The sequence below is a fragment of the Bos indicus genome, chromosome 13 (genome assembly GCF_029378745.1).
Source record: "Bos indicus isolate NIAB-ARS_2022 breed Sahiwal x Tharparkar chromosome 13, NIAB-ARS_B.indTharparkar_mat_pri_1.0, whole genome shotgun sequence".
Classification (NCBI taxonomy): domain Eukaryota; kingdom Metazoa; phylum Chordata; class Mammalia; order Artiodactyla; family Bovidae; genus Bos; species Bos indicus.
In genome coordinates this window covers 24,142,123-24,165,968 of record NC_091772.1, presented here as the reverse complement: position 1 = coordinate 24,165,968, position 23,846 = coordinate 24,142,123, and the positions used below count along the sequence as shown (strand labels likewise).

The following is a 23,846-nucleotide window of genomic DNA, read 5'->3' as shown; positions in this document are numbered from 1 at the left end:
CTGAGCAGGGGTGAGCTGCTTCCTTATATGGAGTGAGGGTAGGGGCGGGTCCAGGGGTCATGCTGGAGGGGTTCTTTGGGTGGTTTGCCCACCCTCTTGATGGTGCTGTGTGCAGGGTGTATGCGCAGTACCCTGGTTTGCTCCTGGCTCCTCAGCAATGGCAGTTGTGTTTTTGGTCTTTTTGTACCTTGTTGTTCATAATTTGTGCCAATTGCATGCCCTTATTTTTTAGTCCCTTATAGTTTCTTTGTATTTTGTTGCTGGAGGAGACATTTGTCCAGATGCAAGCACTATAGCAAAGCGATCGGAGTCCCAGGTCCCAGCCTGTCTCATTTGTATAAACATGTGATTTCCTTTCTCTTGGGTAAATAACTGGAAATGGAATGACTAGGTCATAAGATAAGTGTAACTTTTAAAAACTACTAAAATGTTTTCCAAAGTGGTTGTTTCACCTTCCATTCTAGGGAGGCCCACCAGTCTTACAGACCCCACCAAGGCTCCTGTCTTCCAGAAACACCCTCACAGATACACCTAAATTATATTTAACCCGTTGCCTGAAAATCTGCTGGTCAGTCAAATTGACCCATTTAATTAACCATCACAGTCCCAAATTGGAAAAATAAATAGGAAAACAATAAGGGGAGTGATATAATAATCTACAAAGATTTACTGTTATGAATGTAAGGAAAATTAATATTATCTATGTGGACAATACTCAGCTCTGATTGGACAGATGGCTAAGGGATATGAACAGATGGTTTGCACAGGAGAAAATACAAATAGTGAACAAACACTTGGGAAAATGTTTAGCTTCCCTAATAGTTAAAAGAGTTACAAATTGGAAGAGCTCAATACACTACTTCCTATATATTAAATAATAGATTAAAAAAAATTAACAGTGTTTTGGAAACTCAGGTATACCCATGCGTTGCCTCTATTTAGAGGCATAATTTTTCTGGAAAGAAATCTACAACATTATAGAATTCATCATATCCTTCCATGTGGCAAATCTGCTTTGGGGAGTAAATCCCAAGGAAAGAATTCTGTAAGGGGAAGCACCTAATTTTTGCATAGATGTTTATATTTATGCTTTTCATAAAGTGAAGTCACTCAGTCGTGTCCGACTCTTTGCAACCCCATGGACTGTAGCCTGCCAGGTTCCTCCATCCATGGGATTTTCCAGGCAAGAATACTGAAGTAGGTTGCCATTTCCTTCTCCAAGGGATCTTCCTGACCCAGGGATTGAACCCAGGTTTCCCACATTGCAGGCGGATTCTTTACTGTCTGAGCCACCAGGGAAGCCCTACAAGAACTTAAAAAAAAAAAAGTTTAAAAGCATCAATTCTTTGGCGCTCAGCCTTCTTTATGGTCCAACTGTCACATCCATACATGACTACTGGAAAAATCATAGCTGTGACTATACAGACCTTTGCAGGTGAAGTAATGTCTTTGCTTTTTAATACGCTGTCTAAGTTTGTCATAGCCTTCCTTCCAAGGAATGTGTTCTAAAATCTGTCAGTATGTATTTACAACTTGATTTTATCATTCAATATTTTGGTTTTTCAAGATTTATTGTGGAAGACACAGACAGATACAGATCTACTTCATTCATTCAAATGCTGTATAGAATGCATTGTACTGACAAAGCAGAGGATATCCATTATCCTACTTAGAGACAGTAGATGTTTTCATTCTTTGCTATTGCAAACCAAACTACCATGTTACAAATGAATGACTCTGTACAAACCTCTTTGTTCACCCAAGATTACTTTAGAAAAGACATCTAGAACTACTGGATCAGAGATTAACGCATCTTCTGCTTTCCTGCTGCTGCTGCTAAGTCGCTTCAGTCGTGTCTGACTCTGTGCGACCCCATAGACGGCAGCCCACCAGGCTCCCCCATCCCTGGGATTCTCCAGGCAAGAACACTGGAGTGGGTTGCCATTTCCTTCTCCGATGCATGAAAGTGGAAAGTGAAAGTGAAAGTGAAGTCGCTCAGTCGTGTCCAATTCTTCGCAACCCCATGGACTGCAGCCTACTAGGCTCCTCCATCCATGGGACTTTCTAGGCAAGGGTACTGGAGTGGGGTGCCATCGCCTTCTCCTCCGCTTTCCTAGGACTTCAATAATTGCTCTCCAAAGTGGTGGTACCTATAATTTGTATGAATCCATTTCCCTACATCTTCACCAATATTTGATGTTATGAGATTTACTAATTTTTGCCAATATGATGGGTGCGAAATCATTTTCAATTTCAAAATCAGGTTTCAATTTTCATTTCCCTGATTGTTAACGGGGTTGAGAATCTTTTTAGATGCTTGAAAGTGAAGTCGCTTAGTTGTGTCCGACTCTTTGCGACCCCATGGACTATAGCCTACCAGGCTCCTCCCTCCATGGGATTCTCCAGGCAAGAGTACTGGAGTGGGTTGCCATTTCCTTCTCCAGGGGATCTTCCCGACCCAGGGATTGAACCCGGATCTCCCGCATTGCGGGCAGATGCTTTAATAGTTACCAATTCACAATTTTTGTGAATTGTCTACATTCTTGTCTCTTTTTCTTTTAGATTGTTAGTTACAGCCATGTTGGAATTCTTTGTTATTAAGTATATCAATTATTTGATGATTATATGGGTTTTAATTATTTTCTCCCATTATGTGAATTTAATTTTTACTTTATCTTTTACTATATCTTTTATATAGAAGTTTTAAGTTTTAAGTAGTCAGAGTTATCTACCTTTGCTGCTGCTGCTGCTGCTAAGTTGCTCCAGTCGTGTCTGACTCTGTGCGACCCCATGGACTGCAGCCCACCAGGCCTCCCCGTCCATGGGATTCTCCAGGCAAGAACACTGGAGTGGGTTGCCATTTCCTTCTCCAATGCATGAAAGTGGAAAGTGAAAGTGAAGTCGCTCAGTCGTGTCCGACTCTTAGCGACCATGGACTGCAGCCTACCAGGCTCCTCCGTCCATGGGATTTTCCAGGCAAGTGTACTGGAGTATCTACCTTTAGAATTTGCTTATGTTCTTCTATTGCATTTGTTCCCATACACGTGCATACATAATTTTACACAAACAGTACATACTACTATTATCAAAATGTATTCATTCTTTTCCAACTTACTTTTCTTACTCAATATTTTGTTTTAACATTTTACCTGTATCAGTCAGTTCAGTCGCTCAGTCGTGTCCAACTCTTTGCAACCCCATGGACTGCAGCACGCCAGGCTTCCCTGTCCATCACCAACTCCCAGAACTTGCTCAAACTCATGTCATTTGAGTCAGTGATGCCATCCAACCATCTCATCCTCTGCCGTCCTCTTCTCATCCTCATCCTCTTCTCCTGCTTTCTCTTCTTCACAGCATCAGGGTATTTTCCAGTGAGTCCATTCTTCACATCAGGTGGCCAAAGTGTTGGAGCTTCAGCTTCAGCATCAGTCTTTCCAATGAATAGTCAATGATTTCCTTTAGGACTGACTGGTTTGATCTCCTTGCAGTCCAAAGGACTCTCAAGAGTCTTCTCCAACACCACAGTTCAAAAACATCAGTTCTTTGGTGCTCAGCCTTCTTTATGGTCCAACTGTCACATCCATACACGACTACTGGAAAAACCATACCTGTGACTATACAGACCTTTGCAGGCAAAGTAATGTCTTTGCTTTTTACTATGCTGTCTAGGTTTGTCATAGCTTTTCTTCCAAGGAGCAAGTGTCTTTTAATTACTTGTATGGATTTTTAAAATCTATTTTATTTCTTTTAACAGCTCTTACATAATAATGATATTCTCTTATCTTCTAAAGCTTACAGTTTTGTTTTCATATTTAAGTCCACCTGAAATTAATTTTTGTGTCTAGTGTGAGGTAAGGATCTAATTTTGTCTTTTTCTGTATGGAGAGATAATTGTCAGAACCATTTTATTAAACATCCACTTATTAAACAGTCTATTCTGTTCCATTATCCTATTTGTCTTTTTCTATGCCATTACTCACTGTTTTAACCCTATAATTTTATGTTAAACCTTACTATCTAGTGAATATATGTCTCCCTTCTTCAAAAGCTCTTCTTGGCTCTTCATTCATCCAAATGAAATATATGATTACCTTTCACATGAAATTTAGTTGTATAAAAACAATGTTATTGAAGTGTTCATTGAAATTGCATTGAATTTACAAGTTAAAGGGCAGACAACTGCTATTTTTGATAGTATATATTAAAGTAATATGGCTTATTTATTTAGGTTTTACTTTATATTTTTTATAGGTTTATTTTATTGATGAGGGAGTTGATAAAGTTTATTGATAAAGGACTTTCCCATCTTTTGTTAGATTTATTCATAGAACATTGGTAACTTCTGTTGCTATTTTGTGTTTCATTTCATATTCTAATTTCTAATTATTTGTTGTTTGTGATTTTGAATGCAATTCTAATACGTTGTTATTTTATCTAGTTATCTTGACAAATTCTCTTCTTATATTCCACAGTTTTTCTTGAAGAGTATCTTGAATTGTCCATGAAAACAATCTTATTGTTAGATCATCTTTCTTTCTTTCCATCTTTCTTTCTTTCTTGTATCTTTTATTTCTTATTGAACTGGCTTGGACTTCCAATAAACATGGAATAGATGTAGTGAAAGCAGGCACCTTTGTTTTGTTCCTGACTCTAAAGAAAATGCTTCTAACGTTTCTCCAATGCACATGATATGTTTTGTAGATTTTTGGTAAACTTTACTAAGATTTAGATATTCCCTTCTGTTCTTAGTTTACTAAGAGATTTTGCTTCAGTGAGTGTTGAATTTTATTTACTGGTTTTCCAGTATCTAGTGATATGGCCTTTCTCTTTTACTATGTTAATGTAGATCATTACATCAATAAACTTCCTCCTAATGTTAAGCCATCACTGAAATCTTGAGATCAACCCAGTTTAGTCATATATTGAACTGGCCAAAAAGTTCATTTCGGTTTTTCCATAACATCTTGCAGAAGAACCCAAATGAACTTTTTGGCCAACTAATATTTTTTTTACACATTTTTAGACAGTTTGCCAATATTTAGTTAAGGATTTTCACATCTATATTCAAAACTGAGTTGACTTTATAAGTTTCTTTTCTCATTGTGCCACAGCATAGTCTAAATATCAAATTTATGCCACCAAATGAGTTTAGAGGCTTATGGATATTGTTCACAATCAATCAATGTATATTCATTTTAATGGCTTCAGTATTGTTTATATCATAGTTGACTTACAAATTGAAGACAATACCATGTGTCTAGTTTGTCTATAATTTTAATAGTGAAGATGTTAAATATTTAATAAAACCTATTTTTAAATAATCTGTTATTTTCCTGATTGATCTGACTCTGCCTCCATATTACAGCAGTTTGCAGGTCAAATTGGTATGGCTGGCATTTACTTTTTTTTATTGAGGTTCAGTTCTTCTTCCAGAAGACTGACATATTTCTGCTCTGAAGACTAGCATCATTTCAGATGACCTGGGTTGGCCCAGGGAACTTGAGGTTGGTCTTTGACCTCCTGGGCCATCTTCTCTCTATCCCCAGATTATGCTAATTCATTTTCTTCCATTAAAATGTGAAGGCTTTCTCTGCCTCATACTCCTTTGGGTCCTCTGCTTTCTAAGACTAGTCTAAATTTGTTTCTGTGTTCTTTTTTAAAAAAATTAATTTATTTTTAATCGAAGGATAATTGTTTTCTGTCACACCTCAACATGAATCAGCCATAGGTATACATATATCCTCTCCCTCTTGAGCCTCCTTCCCATCTCCCTCCCATCCCAGCCCTCTAGGTTGATACAGAGCCCCTGTTTGAGTTTCCTGAGCCATATAGCAAATTCCCATTGGCTATCTATTTTACATATGGTAATGTAAGTTTCCATGTTACTCTTTCCATACATCTCACCCTCTCCTCCCCTCTCCTCATGTCCCTAAATCTATTCTCTATGTCTGTTTTTCCATTGCTATCCTGTGAATAAATTCTTCAGTACCATTTTTCTAGATTCCATATATATGCATTAGAATATGATATTTATCTTTCTCTTTCTGACTTACTTCACTCTGTAGAATAGATCCTAGGTTCATCCACCTCCTTGGAACTGGCTCAAATGAGTTCCTTTTTATGGCTGAGTTATGGAATACCATTGTGTATATGTACCACAACTTCTTTATCCATGCATCTGCCAGTGGACATCTAGGTTGCTTCTGTGTTCTAGCTATTGTAAATAGTGCTGCAATGAACAATGGGATACATGTGTCCTTTTCAATTTTGGTTTCCTCAGGGTATATGCCTAGGAGTGGGATTGCTGGGTCATATGGTGGTTTTATTCCTAGTTTTTTAAGGAATCTCCATACCATCTTCCATAGTGGCTGTGTCAATTTACATTCCCACCAACAGTGCGAGAATGTTCCCTTTTCTCCACACCCTCTCCAGCATTTATTGTTTGTAGACTTTTTGTTGAGGGCCATTCTGACTGGTGTGAGGTGATATCTCATTGTAGTTTTGATTTGCATTTCTCTAATAATGAGCAGTGTTGAGCATCTTTTCATGTGTTTATTCACCATCTGTATATCTTCTTTGGAGAAATGTCTGTTTAGGTCTTTTTCCCACTTTTTGCTTGGATTGTTTGTTTTTCTGGTATTGAGTTGAATGAGGTGCTTGTATATTTTGGAAATTAATCCTTTATCAGTTGTTTCATTTGCTATTATTTTCTCCCATTCTGAGGTCTGTCTTTTCACCTTGCTTATGGTTTCCTTTGCTGTGCAAAAGCTTTTAAGTTTAATCAGGTCCCACTTGTTTACTTTTGCTTTTATTTCCATTACTCTAGGAGGTAGGTCATAGAGGATCTTGCTTTGATTTATGTTATCAAGCATTCTGCTTATGTTTTCCTCTAAGAGTTTTATAGTTTCTGGCTTTACATTTATGTTTTTAATCCATTTTGAGTTTATCTTTGTGTATGGTGTTAGGAAGTGTTCTAATTTCATTCTTTTACATGTAGCTGTCCAATTTTTCCAACACCATTTATTGAAGAGGCTGTCTTTGCCCCATTGAATATTCTTGCCTCCTTTGTCAAAAATAAGTTACCCATAGTTGCATGGGTTTATTTCTGAGCTCTCTATCTTGTTCCATTGATCTATATTTCTGTTTTTGTGCCAGTATCATACTGTCTTGATGACTGTAGCTTTATGATATAATCTGAAGTCAGAAAGGTTGATTCATCCAGCTCCATTCTTCTCTCTCAAGACTGCTTTGGCTACTTGGGGTCTTTTGTGTTTCCATATGAATTGTGAAATTTTTTGTTCTAGTTCTGTGAAAAATGCCATTGGTAATTTGATAGGGATCACATTGACTCTGTAGATTGAGTTTGGTAGTATAGTCATTTTCACAATATTGATTCTTCCCACCCAGGAACATGGAATATCTCTCCATCTATTTATGGTGTCTTTGATTTCTTTCATTAGTGTCTTATAATTTTCTGTGTATAGTTCTTTTGTCTCCTTAGGTAAGTTTATTCCTAGATATTTTATTCTTTTTGTTGCAGTAGTGAATGGGATTGATTCTTTAATTTCTCTTTCTGATTTTTCATTGTTAGTATATAGAAATGCAAGTGATTTCTGTGTATTGATTGCTAAATTCACTGATTAGCTCTAGTAATTTTCTAATACTATCTTTAGGGTTTCCTATGTACAGTATCATGTCATCTGCAAACAGTGAGAGCTTTACTTCTTTTCTGATTTGGATTCCTTTTATTTCTTTTTCTTCTCTGAGTCCTGTAGCTAGGACTTCCAGAACTCTGTTGAATAATAGTGGTGAAAGTGGACACCCTTGTCTTGTTCCTGATCTTAGGGACAATGCTTTCAGTTTTTCACCATTGAGAATGTTTGCTGTAGGCTTGTCGTATACGGCCTTTACTATGTTGAGGTAGGTTCCTTCTATGCCCATTTTTTGAAGACTTTTAATCATAAATGGGTGCTGAATTTTGTCAAAGGTCTTTTTCTGCATCTATTGAGATTATCATATGATTTTTATCTTTCAATTTGTTAATATCGTGTATCACATTGATTGATTTCTGTATATTGAAGAATTCTTGCATCCCTGGAATAAACCCAACTTGATTATGGTGTATGAGCTTTTTGACGGTGCTGCTGAATTCTGTTTGCTAAAATTTTGTTGAGGATTTTTGCATCTATGTTCATCAGTGATATTGGCCTGTAGTTTTCTTTTTTTGTGTTGTCTTTGTCTGGTTTTGGTGTCAGGGTGATGGTGGCCTCATAGAATGAGTTTGGAAATATTCCTTCCTCTGCGATTTTTTGAAAGAGTTTTAGAAGGATAGGCATTAGCTCTTCTCTAAATGTTTGATAGAATTCTTATCTCCCTGTATACAAGAAACCCACCTCAAACCTAAAGACACATATAGACTGAAAGTTAGAAGATGGAAAAATATATTGCATGCAAATGGGAAGCAAAAGAAAGCTGGAGTAGCAATCCTCTTATCAGACAAAATAGACCTTAAAATAAAGAATATTACAAGAGATAAGGAAGGACACTACATAATGATCAAGGGACCAATCCAAAAGGAAGACATACAGTTGTTTCTGTCTTCTTCAAGGGAGTCAGCCCTTATCTGACACACTAGCATGATCCTGAGAGCTGAATTCTGACTCATAGTAATTTCTCTGTTAGTCTCTCCCTCTACTCACTGTTCCATTTCATGAGCCTTTCTCTTTATCTATGCAATATAGTTTCAGGAGTTTCCACTGGCTTTTTATCACATCTTTGCAAGAACTCAGGTCGATCCATGAAACCCTGACACCACCCTCCTGTAGCAGAGGAATATTAAAACACAAAGGAAGGACTAGATTTTCCTTCAGTTGCATTTTAATTTCACTGGGTCAACTGAACAAGGTTTTCAGAGAAAATATCATTTGTACCTTGTACCTTTGAGCAACTTCAGCAACTTCTTCAGAACCATGGTGGCAAATCTCTGAGCATATTTATAGGGGAAGGTGAATCCTCTCTCTCCAGATGGCTCTCTACAAGTTAATCCTGCTTCGTGTTACTGGTGATTAAATTCTCCCCTGAGAAGGAAATTGTATGAGATCCATGAACATTTGATGTATGGATATTTCTAAACAGCCTGACTTGGAAAAGATTAAAACAGCCTTGTATTCCCAATCCCTCAAACCTCCTCACCGACAGGACCCAGATTTTAATCTGCTCCAGGTGGCTAAACTCAGGAAGGCTTATAGCTCTCAGCATCTTCAATTAATGCCAAGTGTAATCACTGTTGGCAGAGTGCGGGGTGTTCTGGCACATCGCGGGTATGGGCATAGAACTTCTCTGCCAAGTCCTCAGACTACTATCTTTTGGATTGCACTTTTCATAATCAAAAGCTACCATGATTAATGAGCTGCAGGCAATGGTAATCCCCTACACTTAAAAATCAGAACCATGGGGGAAAAAAATAAGAGCAAATTATTCTACATAGCCCTGGGTTTCTCAACCTCAAAAGCTCTGTGCAGAGCCCTTTTTAGGGCCTTTGCCATGCAGACAGCTGAGTCTGATTGAGTTTTGTTATATCTGAGTGTGAGAGAGGTTGCCCTCTGTTCTGCATCAGTGTGTGTATTTATTTTGATTTTGCTCACAAGTCCAGAGGCATTTGGAATTGGAATGTTTTAAAGTAAAACAAAGCATCAAAACATTGTATATGGAAAGTGATCACATAACTGGATTCGCCTTTGCCTGCTTGATTGGCTTCTGGTCCCAGGCAATCTGAGGCAAGATGTTTCCAGAGCTCATTATAGGGACAACTCTGCAATGGAAACTGGAGACAACCTTCAGCAAGTCATAGAAGTACAATTTATACTCAAGTACAAAAAAGGAAGTTCTACCTCAGAAAAAAATTAGGGGGCTTCCCTGGTGGTCCAGTGGTTAAGAATCCACCTTGCAATGCAAGGGACACCGGTTTAACCCCTGGTCCTGGAACATCCTATATGCCATGGAGCAACTAAATCCGTGTGCCACAACTACTGAGTCTGTGCCTGACAGCCTGAGAGCTGCACCTACTAAAGCCTGGGTACTTAAAGCCTGTGCTCTGCAACAAGAGGAGCTGCTGCAATGAGAAGCCTGAGAACCAAAACGAAGAGTAACTAGAGAAAGCCCACACGTGGCAACAAAGACCCACCACAGCCAAAAAATGAAATAAATTAATCTTTAAAAAAATTAGGTGTTGAATGTTTTTCTTTCATTTGATGGCTGCTGCAAGGTTAAAAAAGTGAAGCATCCTAAATTCCACTGGAAAAACAAAGATCTCAGAGTTACAAAGCAGATGAAGGAGAGAATAGTCCTTGTATAAATGCCTCCTTAGACACACTACCAAGATGATGGAGTTTAAAAATCAACTCTGGACACCATAAAAATTGTATGTTTTTTATGTAGGTCATAACTTGGCTTGGCTTTTAATGACTATCAACAATTATGAGAGAACAAGAAAGCACTGTTAGTGTATTTGAACTGAAGTAGAAAAAAGTAGGTCCTTGGCATCTCTCTCAATTTTATAAATTACTAAAGTTTGTATTTAAATTAGATTTTATTAGTCATTGTAAAATGGTGCATTGACTTTATTACATGTTGTTTTTAAATGCTGGAGAAATGGAATTCTAATTCTGTTTTATCACACATGACATAAAAGTGTTTGTAATGACTTTGTTTCACCAGACTCCCTACCAGTTGGGAATGTTGTCAGTCTCCTATTCCACGGTTTATAGATGGAGATAGCAAAGCATGTGAATGTTAAGTTGCTCTTGTTCACATTACGGTAACAGTGATGGGATTAAATCGCAGACATTATCTGTAAAGGAAAATTTTGCCTTGATATGTGAAACCTGGAGCCCTCCAGTGTTTGGACAGAGAAGAGCTCTAGAAAGAATATCTTCCAGCCTACAGAGAGTCCACACATGGGTCTCTGTTTTATCCCATTGGATACATCCTACCCCTTTGTCTTGCTCTGCTGTAAATAACAACAATAAAAGACTGTGTTGGGTTCCCCTGAGCACAGCGCAGGTGGGAGGGCAGTTTCTAAAGAGTGTGAGAAAATGCAAAAGGAAAATCAGAAGGAAACAGAGATTAATTTCCATTCACCCATGTCTCCCACAGTCCAGTTTCACGGTACCCAGAAGGTTCTCCCTTCTTCCTCTGGATTCCCTTCTACATAGGCTCTTCTGATGTCCCCTCTGGAACTCTTTCTACCACAAACAAACCCCTGCTTTGAGGCTCTCAGGTTGCCCATGCCTACAGTGCCTGGAACCTGGTCCTCTGTCCTGCCATCTGTCAACCTTCAGGTCACTCTCCCACATTCACTGAGGACATCCGCACCTGGCCCTTGTTCCATCTCTCCAGCCTCACTGGGGGGCACCCTGAGTTCACACAGGGGGAGTGTTCAACACCCTAACTGTGGGTCTGTTTGGCTACAAAGTTTAACATCTTGCTCATCACAATCACTAAGCCTGGCAGCTTAAATAAAAGATAATACCCAAAACTTTTTGTCTCGAGCAGCCACTGGAACACCCAAACATAGAATCAGAAATACCTCAATGATGTGGGAAATTGTTCTTAGCCCTAAAATGTATTATCTGAGGTAAATCCCTTACGATTATACAGTAGAAGTGACAAACAGACTCAAGGGGTTGTATGTAACAGACAGAGTGCCTGAAGAACTGTGGACGGAAGTCTGTGACATTGTACAGGAGGCGGTGTTCAAGACCATCCCCAAGAAAAGAAATGCAAAAAGGAAAAATGGTTGTCTGAGGAGGCCTTAAAAATAGCTGAGAAAAGAAGAGAAGCTAAAGGCAAAGGAGAAAAGGAGAGATATACCCATCTGAATGCAGAGTTCCAAAGAATAGCAAGGAGAGCCATGAAAATCTTCCTAAGTGATCAATGATCAATGCAAAGAAATAGAGGGAAACAATAGAATGGGAAAGACTAGAGATCTCTTCAAGAAAATTAGGGATACCGAGGGAACGTTTCATGCAAAAAAGGGCACAATAAAGGACAGAAATGGTATGGACCTAACAGAAGCAGAGGATATTAAGAACAGGTGGCAAGAATACACAGAAGAACTATACAAAAAAGATCTTCATGACCCAGATAATCATGATGATGTGATCACTCACCTAAAGCCAGGCATCCTGGAGTCCAAAGTCAAGTGGGCCTTAGGAAGTATTACTATGAACAAAGCTAGTGGAGGTGATGGAATTACAGTTGAGCTGTTTCAAGTCCTAAAAGATGATGCTGTGAAAGTGCTGCACTTAATATGCCAACAAATTTGGAAAACTCAGTAGTGGCCACAGGACTGGAAAAGATCAGTTTTCATTCCAGTCCCAAAGAAAGGCAATGCCAAAGAATGCTCAAACTACTGCTCAACTGCACTCATCTCACACGCTAGCAAAGTAATGCTCAAAATTCTCCAAGCGAGGCTTCAACAGTACATGAACCAAGAACTTCCAGATGTTCAAGCTGCATTTAGAAAAGGCAGAGGAACCAGTCAAAATGTGGTCCACTGGAGAAGGGAATGGCAAACCACTTCAGTTCAGCATGAACAGTATGAAAAGGCAATAAGATAGGACATTGAAAGATGAACTCCCCAGGTTGGTAGGTACCCAATATACTACTGGAGATCAGTGGAGAAATAAGTCCAGAAAGAATGAAGAGACGGAGCCAAAGCAAAAACAACACCCCGTTGTGGATGTGACAGGTGATGGAAGTAAAGTCTGTTGCTGTAAAGAGCAATATTGCATAGGAACCTGGAATGTTAGGTCCATGAATCAACACAAATTGGAAGTGGTCAGACAGGAGAGGGCAAGAGTAAACGTCAACATTTTAGGAATCAACGAACTAAAATGAACTGGAATGGGTGAATTTAACTCAGATGACCATTATATCTACTACTGTGGGCAGGAATCCCTTAGAAGAAATGGAGTAGCCATCATAGTCAACAAAAGAGTCTGAATTGCAGTACTGGGATGCAATCTCAAAAATGATAGAATGATCTCTATTCGTTTCCAAGGCAAACCATTCAATATCACAGTAATTCAAGTCTATGCCTCTATCAGTAATGCTGAAGAGGCTGAAGTTGAATGGTTCTATGAAGACCTACAAGACCTTCTAGAACTAACACCCAAAAAAGATGTCCTTTTCATTATAGGGGACTGGAATGCAAAAGTAGGAAGCCAAGAAACACCTGGAGTAACAGGCAAATTTGGCCTTGCTGTATAGAATGAAGCAGGGCAAAGCATAATAGAGTTTTGCCAAGAGAACACAGTGGTCATAGCAAACACTGTCTTCCAACAACACAAGAGAAGACTCTACACATGGACATCACCAGATGGTCAATATCGAAATCAGATTGATTATATTCTTTGAGCCAAAGAAGGAGAAGCTCTATACCATCAGCAAAAACAAGACTGGGAGCTGACTGTGGCTCAGATTATGAACTCCTTATTGCCAAATTCAGATTTAAATTGAAGAAAGTGGGGGAAACCACTAGACCATTCAGGTATGACCTAAGTCAAATCCCTTACGATTATACAGTGGAAGTGACAAATAGATTCCAGGGATTAGATCTGATAGACAGAATGCCTGATGCACTATGGACAGAGGTTTGTGACATTATATAGGAGACAGGGATAAAGACCATCCTCAAGAAAAAGAAATGCAAAAAGGCAAAATGGCTGTCTGAGGAGGTCTTACAAATATCTGTGAAGAGAAGAGAAAAGCAAAGGAGAAAAGGAAAGATATACCCATTTGAATGCAGAGTTCCAAAGAATAGCAAGGAGAGAGCAGAAAGCCTTCCTCAGTGATCAATGCAAAGAAATAGAGGAAAACGATAGAATGGGAAAGACTAGTGATCTCTTCAAGAAAATTAGAGATACCAAGCGAACATTTCATGCAAAGATGGGCACAATGAAGGACAGAAATGGTATGGACCTAACAGAAGCAGAAGAGATTAAGAAGAGGTAGCAAGAATACAGAGAACCATACAAAAAAAGATCTTCACGACCCAGATAATCACGAAGGTATGATCACTCACCTAGAGCCAGACATCCTGGAATACAAAGTCAAATGTGCATTAGGAAGCATCACTATGAACAAAACTAGTGGAGGTGATGGAATTCCAGTTGAGCCTTTTCAAATCCTAAAAGATGATGCTGTGGAAGTGCTGCACTTAATATGCCAGCAAATTTGGAAAACTTAGCAGTGGCCACAGGACTGGAAAAGGTCAGTTTTCATTCCAGTCCCCAAGAAAGGCAATGCCAAAGAATGCTCAAACTACCGCACAATTGCACTCATCTCACACTCTAGCAAAGTAATGCTCAAAATTCTCCAAGCGAGGCTTCAACAGTACATGAACCGTGAACTTCTAGATGTTCAAGCTGATTTTAGAAAAAGCAGAGGAACCAGAGATCAAATTGCCAACATCTTTTGGGTTGGCTTTTTTGCCAACATCGAAAAAGCAAGAGAGTTCCAGAAAAACATCTATTTCTGCTTTATTGACTATGCCAACGCCTTTGACTGTGTGGACCACAACAAACTGTGGAAAATTCTGAAAGAGATGGGAATACCAGACCACCTGACCTGCCTCTTGATAAACCTGTATTCAGGTCAGGAAGCAACAGTTAGAACTGGACATGGAACAACAGACTGGTTCCAAATAGGGAAAGGAGTATGTCAAGGCTGTATATTGTCACCCTGCTTATTTAACTTATATGCAGAGCACATCATGAGAAAAGCTGGACTGGAAGAAGCACAAGCTGGAATCAAGATTACCGGGAGAAATATCAATAACCTCAGATATGCAGATGACACCACGCTCATGGCAGAAAGCGAAGAAGAACTAAAGAGCCTCTTGATGAAAGTGAAAGAGGAGAGTGAAAAAGTTGGCTGGATGCTTGGGGCTGGTGCACTGGGACAACCCAGAGGAATGGTATGGGGAGGGAGGAGGGAGGAGGGTTCAGGATGGGGAACACATGTATACCTGTGGTGGATTCATTTCGATATTTGGCAAAACTAATACAATTTTGTAAAGTTTAAAAATAAAATTAAATTTAAAAAAACACAAAAAACAAACAAAAACTCGACATTCAGAAAACAAAGATCATGGCATCTGGGCCCATCACTTCATGGCAAATAGATAAGGAAACAACAGAAACAGTGACAGACTTGATTTTGGGGGGCTCCAAAATCACTGTAGATGGTGACTGCAGCCATGAAGATAAAAGACGCTTACTCCTTGTAAGGAAAGTTATGACCAACCTAGACAGCATATTCAAAAGCAGAGACATTACTTTGCCAACAAGTTCCATCTAGTCAAGGGTATGGTTTTTCCAGTAATCATGTATGGATATGAGAGTTGGACTATAAAGAAAGCTGAGCACCAAAGAATTGATGCTTTTGAACTGTGGTGTTGGAGAATACTCTTGAGAGTCCCTTGGACTTGCAAGGAGATCCAACCAGTCCATCCTAAAGGAAATCAGTCCTGAATATTCATTGGAAGGACTGATGCTGAAGCTGAAACTCCAATACATTGGCCACCTGATGTGAAAAACTGATTTATTTGAAAAGACCCTGATGCCCAGGAAAGATTGAAGATGGGAGAAGAAGGGGACAACAGAGGATGAGATGGTTGGATGGCATCATTGACTCAATGGACATGAGCTTGAGTAAGCTCCAGGGGTTGATGATGGACAGGGAGGCCTGGCATGGTGCAGTCCATGGGGTCGCAAAGAGTCGGACATGACTGAGTGACTGAACTGAACTGAGGCAAGGCAGATTTTCAAGCTTTTTGTTTAAAGTGCTAGGAAAGAAGGTCCTAAAAATTTATCTTGAGTGAAACATAGTCAATGGGAATTACTAAGAACCTATTCATACTAATTTAATATATTAACTTATTAAAGTTAATAAGTTAGCACAGTTAGCATGGGCTTCCACCGTGGCTTGGCAGTGAAGAAATAACTGCAATGGAGGAGATGTCGGTTAGAGCCCTAGATCAGGGACATCCCCAGATCAGTAAGATCCCTTGGAAAAGGAAATGGCAAACCACTCCAATATTCTTGCCTGGTTACCCCATGAATAGAGAAGTCTGTTGGGCTACAGTCCATGAGGTCACAAAGAATCGGGTGAGACTTTGTGACTAAAACTGAAGTTTGCGTAGACATCACTGTTGATTTTGTGTGCCACTACAGGGAGGCCTGGCGTGCTGCGATTCATGGGGTCGCAAAGAGTCGGACACGAATGAGCGACTGATCTGATCTGATGCTAATGTGATTTAGTGAATATAACGATATTTGTAAGATCTTTTTCCACAGTAAGTGAGCTACCCCCAGGCACTATTACACTTGGCCTGGGCATTATTTACTTTTGTTTTCTAATTGCTCCATCTGTTTTTTGTTTCTTTTTAAATCTCATTTCTTGAATTTTTTTGGATTGAGATTTTTTTTTTTTGGATTGAGATTCCATTTCCCCCCTTCTGTTGGCTTTTTAAGTTTTTTTTTTTTTTTTTGCTAAAAGCTGCGCTAATTTCATTATGTTAGCTCATGCTTTAAACAATATTTAGATTTAGATATTTGACCTTTTAAGTGTTACCTCTTTATTTTTTTAATGGTCGCCCTAGGGATTACCGTATATACCCTAAAGCACAGCTCGTTATACCATGTCCCAGATAAACTCTTAAACCATATGCATCCACTTACTACCATCTCACTTTGTGCTGTTGTTATGCATCTTCAGCATGCACTATAAACTCCACAGCACACTGTTTTATTTTTGCTTTATACAGTCAATTAACCTGTAAAGAAAATTTTTAAAAACAACCAAAAAAAATTTTTTAAGTTGATCATTTCTGGTTTTCTTCATTCTTTTGTGCAGATTTGAGTTTCCAACTGATATTAGTTCCCCCTTTAGCTTGAAGAACATCCTTTAGTATTTATTGTGAAACAGACATGCTAGCAACAAAGTCTCTCTCTTTTTAATTTCTTTTTTTTCACCTTCACTTTTTTGAAGAATTAGATTTTTTATAACAATTTAAAAAAATACTCTATAGTTAATTTACAATGTTTTTTTAAGTTTCTGGTGAACAGCAGAGTGATTCAGTTATATATATATATAGTATAGCTTTTTCATATTCTTTTCCATTATAGTTTATTGTAAGATATTGAATATAGCTGCCTGTGCTATACAGTAGGGCCTTATTGTTTATCTCTTTTATACATAGTAATTTGTATCTGCTAGTCCAAAACTTCTAATTTGTCCCTGCCCTGTTCACCTTCACTTTTAATATACATGTATGTATTTATAAATACATAAATATAAATAGATATATTTACTTTTGGCTTTGCTGGGTCTTCATTGTTGGGTGCGGACATTCTCTAGGTGGGTGTGCAGGCTTCTCATTGGGGCGGCTTCTCTTGTTGCAGTGCACAGGCTCAAGAGTAGCTGTGTCGCACCAGATGAGTTGACCCTGGGCAAGTAGAATCTTCCTGGACCAGGGATCCAACCCATGTCCCCTGCATTGGCGGGCGGATTCTTAGCCTGGACCACCAGGGAGGTCCTCACCTTCAGTTTTGAAAAATATTTCTGCTAGTTAGAGAATTCTAGATTGATAGACCCTCCCCGTCCCCCAACTAAACACCAGCACATTAAAAATGTCACTCCATGGACTTCTGGCTCCACTGTGTCTTAGAAGTCGATGGTGATTTTTAGTCTCCTTCCTCTAATGTGATTTCCCTGTGCTGCAATTTGGAAAGTGTCCTGAGGGAGATTGCAGGGTGGATGTGCCATTTCCTTTCTTTCAGAGATCACAGCCTCGAGCTGCCTGTTTGTCTACTACCTGAGAACAGTTTTGTAGTTTTTGTTCAGTTTTGTAGTTTTTATGTTGGGAGGGTGAATCTGATTCTTGTTACTTCTTCACGACCAGATCCAAAAGTCAGCTCAAGGGTTTTTAGAAATATAAACCTTCATGTGTTGGGGGAAGGAACACTATATTTTCATTTGTCCATTCATTTTCCTAAGGTAGTACTGAAAATATATCTGTTGATCTTTAATTTTTCTCTCCTTTCCTTTTCTCTATATCCAGTTCTTTCTTTTTCTCTGATTCTCCATAATAGGAGTGCCACAAGGTTTGCTTATATGCAAACTCGAATTTTGGCAGCTACAGAAAAATTTTATACAACAGTAAGTCTGTATATATTAGAGTTTTACCTAAAAAGGAATTGGGGAGGAATTTAGGTATATACAGCATATAAACAGCTAGTTTTAGAAAGACCAGGAACACACAGCTGTCAGAAAACTAGTTTGCCTGATCATCCTCCCATTCTCCTGTCCAAATGAACACATTCTTATTTCTCACTGTTAAGAGTGGTCTCAAAACCCTGTCTTTTCTTCAGACAAAGCCATGGGAACCCAATTCAAGCTTCCTAACTTCCCTGAGCCTTTTGATTCATTTTCTGGTCTAGGAAAGTGCCTTGATCCTAAGAGAATAGTAGGACTTTAATGGTCTATACTCTGAATTTGGTCATGGTTAAAGTGAAGCTCCACCCCAGAAAATCTATCCACACCACCACCAAGCTAGAGAGCAGTCAACCCATTACAGTTCATGAAATAATGTTTTAAATGGTGCAGAAATCTTAGCATTTATAATTAGGAACTTGAGTGTAATACATAGCATCGTAGGAGTTTATCTGCCCAAGATAATGCAAGAATTGTGCATTATATCAGAGTTATGCAAGAATTGTGTTGAATATCAAAGTAGAAGGGTGCTTAGGAGTCATCAGATTCAACCTTTTCATTTGCATTTTAGTCAAATGGGGTCCAGAGAGGATGACATTTTCCCCAATCTCACACACTTAAAGGATCAGAGGCAGATTAACAGCATGTGTTATCTGACCTACAGTGTGCTGCTGCTGCTGCATCACTTCAGTCGTGTCCGACTCTGTGCGACCCCATAGATGGCAGCCCATCAGGCTTCTCCGTCCCTGGGATTCTCCAGGCAAGAACACTGGAGTGGGTTGCCATTTCCTTCTCCAATGCATGAAAGTCCGACTCTGTGCAACCCCATGGACTGCAGCCTACCAGGCTCCTCCGTCCATGGGAGTTTCCAGGCAAGAGTACTGGAGTGGGGTGCCATTGCCTTCTCCAGACCTACAGTGTAGATTATGTTTTATTGTGTAAATGGAAGATTCATCTCTTCTGGTTCCCTTATCAGAGATAGATCTGATTTTCAGTAAGTTCTGTTTACTGGTGAACTCTGTAGGCAGCCATGGTGAAACAGAAATGACTAATGATATGTCTATTTTGCCTTGAGTCTTGATGCATTCTAACCTCCTTATTCTTGGTTTTCTGCTCTAAAGGCCTATGTTTTAATGAACATATTCATTTTTGTTGTAATGAATGCATATATTTTATTTAAAATATCCACTTTACAGCTGAATAAGCAGGCCACTTCAGGTTATTTTCACTATATTTTACCTTGCTTTACTTACCCAGATCTGTCTGGGCTTTTGAATGCCTGAATAGCAAACTAAAAAGCAGAACTTCACACACCATTTCTCTGAAAGCTAAGTTCACACAAATTTCATAATTATCTACACAGGGTGTCATCTATTTTTATGCCTTTGTAAATAAATAATCTTCACTTGAATAAAAATCATTTACTTCTTGATTCTGTAGTATTTATAATTTTCTAGAACTTTACATGTTCACATTGGAGAAGGAAATGGCACCCCACTCCAGTACTCTTGCCCGGAAAATCTCATTGATGGAGGAGCCTGGTAGGCTGCAGTTCATGGGGTCGCGAGGAGTCGGACAGGACTGAATCGACTTAGCAGCAGCAGCATATGTTCACATTATGATATAATAGACATCATCTGTAGACACTCAGCACTGTAACTGCTACCTCACCGAACGACTAAGTCAACAAGTCTTTAGTAAACACTCATGAAAATTCAGAAAATAAAGGACATGATAGTATCTCTGTCTTCATAATGTCTCTAACCAAACTGGGCGGTCAAGATGCACAGCTGCATGAGCAGAAACATCCCTGTGGAGAAGCTAGGAGAGTCAGGGATGGTTTTACAGTAGTGAGATTGAAGTAAGTATGGAGAGAGACCTTGAAGTTGGAAGGAAAGCATTCAAAGCAAGAGTAGCACAGCAAACAGACGCGGAGCAGAGGAGGCAGACTGTCTGTGAGAACTACATTGGTTGAGAACATCAAGAAGAACCAATACTAGCCTTCCTTGAAATCCAGGTACTCTACCCATTCCAGTGCGTGCTAATTTTGTTTAACTTCCCCAAGAATGTGGCTTCTATCAGAAATAGATATTATCCCTGCCACTCTATCATAGATGAAGAAATTGAAGTTCACAAACGGAAGTGATGTGCCCCAGGCTCCACAGCCAGTGGTGCGGGAGGAGGAGAGGGGTGTGGGAATTTGATGGTCCAGCTGCCTGGCTCTGCTTTCTGTTCTCTTAACCACTGTGCTCTCATGCGGCTTCCATCAAGGGGGATTGGATATAACAGGAGTGAAATATCTATTCTTATTAACTGTGGGAGACTATGGGACTGATCCAGATTTAGGATTTTGCAAACAGCACCAACACTATCCCTATATGCTTTCGCCTGCCTTGCAAACCAGAAGGCTGAGAAGATTTATACCCATTTAATATTATATTTTGGGAAGTGACTTAAATTCAGCTTCATTCCACTTTTCAGCCTCAGGTCTGCCCTCTGTCCGATACTATTTTAAGATCACCATTTAGTTGTGGATGAAATTTTATCATAACTCTGATTATTATAGCTTCCAATTTTGAATTTCTAACTTCCATTTCATAGAAGAGGTGAGACTTGGAAAAGGTCTTGAAGAAGTCAAGTTGAAGGAGTGATTGATGAGCGTTACAGGCATGAAGGAAAATTCTCACCAAATCCCACTGGTTGTAAAAATATTGAATTACTATGTTGTACACCTGAAACTAATATAATACTGTAAATCAACTGTACTTCAATTTAAAAAACTTTGGTTGGACCTGCTGCATGAAAAATCTTTTTGCTGGCGTTAAATTTTTGTTTTGCTGTACAAATTTACATCCAGGTTAACATATGCTGGAAATCATTCCTTCTGATTAGGTGGTCAGAACTACTTGCAGCCAGTTTAATGTGGCTTTAGTAGGATTCTACTGTCCTGCTTTACTCTGTTATGATAAAGAATAAAACCTGAGATGTGACCACATCTGAATTTCTATCTATATTTTGCAGACGTGTCACATTATATACAAAGAACACTGAACTCTCAGATGGATATCTGAGGATAATAAGATTGCCAACAAATAATATCATCATAGCCAGTATTTAATTAGTCTCCAAAAGACAATACCTTATTTAATACTTTACCAAAACTGTGGATATTTACTCATGGATGTACAATTATCCTAGCACTTAGGAAACAAGTACAATCAAGAGTAAGAAGACTTTTTCTGTAAGAAAGTATAGGGTATGAGTATCCATGCGGACTAATAATGAATCAGCAGCATTTCTGAGGGTACCACAGTATGCTGGGAGGTATCTATATATTTAATAGTTGATATGAAATTCTTGTGTAAACTCTGGTTTGTTAGGCCGTCTCTTCAATCAAAAGTTCTGTTACTTAGTTTTCTATTTTGACTTGAGTCATTGACCAAACTGTATAAGTCAAAGTATTTAACCCACCACCACACACACACATACACACACACACACACACAACTAATGAAAAGTTTTAGTCATGTATGCATATTAATTAATTTCCCCCTGAGGAACACTCCATCAATCCTGACATACTAATGCCAGACAAGTCAAGGTAGTTGAAGGTTGTCTTTTGGCCATGAGGCAATATTTCCCTGTGTCATATGACATGATGCATAAGGAACTTTCTTCTCTAGGGTTAAGAGACAATGAAAGAGAAAACCATAGCACGTACCTCGTTGATCACTAGTGGAAATCTGAAGATCACATGTCTCTTTTTCTTCTGCATAGTGAACTTTTTAGGAGTTACTCTTTCCAAGAGAAGTGAAACAGTATTGTAGTTCTTTCCCTGAGGACTTTGATTCTATTCCCTTTTTCGATCAAGTCAAATATATTCCAGAAGAGGACTTAAGCAAACCTTGCCTTCTTTATCTGTTTTTTAACTTAAGTCTCTCTTTTTCCTCAAGATAATTATTTATAGAACTTGCCGTGCTTGCAATAGACTTGATTCTGATCCCCTCGCTGGAGGCTTAACAAGTTAAAGCAAAGGATGCCGAGAGAATTCATAAGAATACTCAGCGTGCCTTCTCTGGAGTTTGGGGTGTACAAGCACAAGAGGCCTGTTGTCAGTTTTAGGCCATGGGTGCCCAGTAGAGTACTCTGTACTGGCAAGTCTTGAACCATGGTGGTGGCCTGGAAGAAGTAGGGTGCAGCCCCACCCCAACCAACTTCTCTGTGCTTCTTGAGAGAAGAGGGAAAGTATTCTAGTTATTCCCATGGCTCCACATGAAGGAATATGGAACCTGGAGGAAGGGTAAGGGCTGTGAGGCTTCCCAGGAGGTCCTCAAGCCAAATGATGGGGTGGTCCAATCTGAGAAGGGGCTGGACATGTGGACTGCTAGAGAGGCAGCTTAGCTATTGCTCTGAGGGATCTTCTGTAACAGAGGGGCTGAGATGGAGCTGAACACCATCCATCTAAAGGGGAGAAGCCCCCTGTGAGGAGTGTACCCCATCAACCCAAGTCACTAACTATCAGACTAAACCAAAGGCAAGTCAGAGAGCTGAATTTCTGAGTTCTATAAAACGATATGTCAAACCCATCTGTTCATTTGCAACTGGGTGAATATCCAGCTATATATGGGCTTCCCTGGTGGCTCATGTGGTTAAGAATCTGACTGCAATGTGGGAGACCTCAGTTCCATCCCTGGGTTTGGAAGATCCCCTGGAGGAGAGCATGGCAACCCACTCCAGTATTCTTGCCTGGAGAACTCCATGGACAGAGGAGCACCTGGCAGGCTATAGTCCATGGGGTCGAAAAGAGTCGGACACGACTGAGCGACTAAGCACACAGCACTGCTGCTGCTGCTGCTAAGTCACTTCAGTCGTGTCCAACTCTGTGCGACCCCATAGACGGCAGCCCACCAGGCTCCCCCATCCCTGGGATTCTCCAGGCAAGAACACTGGAGCACACAGCACAGCCCCAGCTATATATAGGGTTATTGCAAGGCATTGAAACATCAGTTCTTAAAAAACATTTTATTATCACAACAACTGCTGCCTATTAAGTGCTGTGAGCACAGAGCTGCAGTGGTACTTTCCTTACCTTTCCTCCCCTTCCCGCCGGGAAGCAGCTGGACCCAGGAGTGGGGCCACTACTCAAATCCACCTTGCTAGGGTGGGAGAAAGAAAGAATAAGCAAACCATGGTCCAGACCCCACTCCTAGCTCTTGGCCCTCAAACATCTAACCTGTGTTAGGTACAGGGAGGAGCTTTGAATTTAGCTATGTTCTAATGACTGAAAGTAACCAGCAATGACAGATTCTGCCGAAAGACATCATTAGAGGGGAAAAGCTCAGCTGACGTAGCACCACTGAAACTGGTGGTTGAGGGGAAAATACTGTCCTTATATTCTCAAAGAATTGAAATTCTTTGGTAAATCCTTTACACATATACTTCATTTTAGAAAGATTGCCATCCAAGTTGGCATAATTTTTTTTTCTAAGTTTGGGATTTTAAAGCAGCAAGATTACTCTATCTAGAAGTTAATTTATAAGTTATCAATCTTTTTTTCAGAGAAAGTA

The 23,846-nt window shown here is 39.5% G+C and overlaps 1 long non-coding RNA gene across 3 annotated transcripts in view; it reads left to right on the top strand.

Annotated features, from left to right (window-relative positions):
* Positions 1 to 23,846, top strand: part of LOC139186456 (uncharacterized) — a 331,485-nt gene that overhangs the window by 89,427 nt on the left and 218,212 nt on the right. The gene's annotated exons all lie outside the window — the stretch shown is intronic.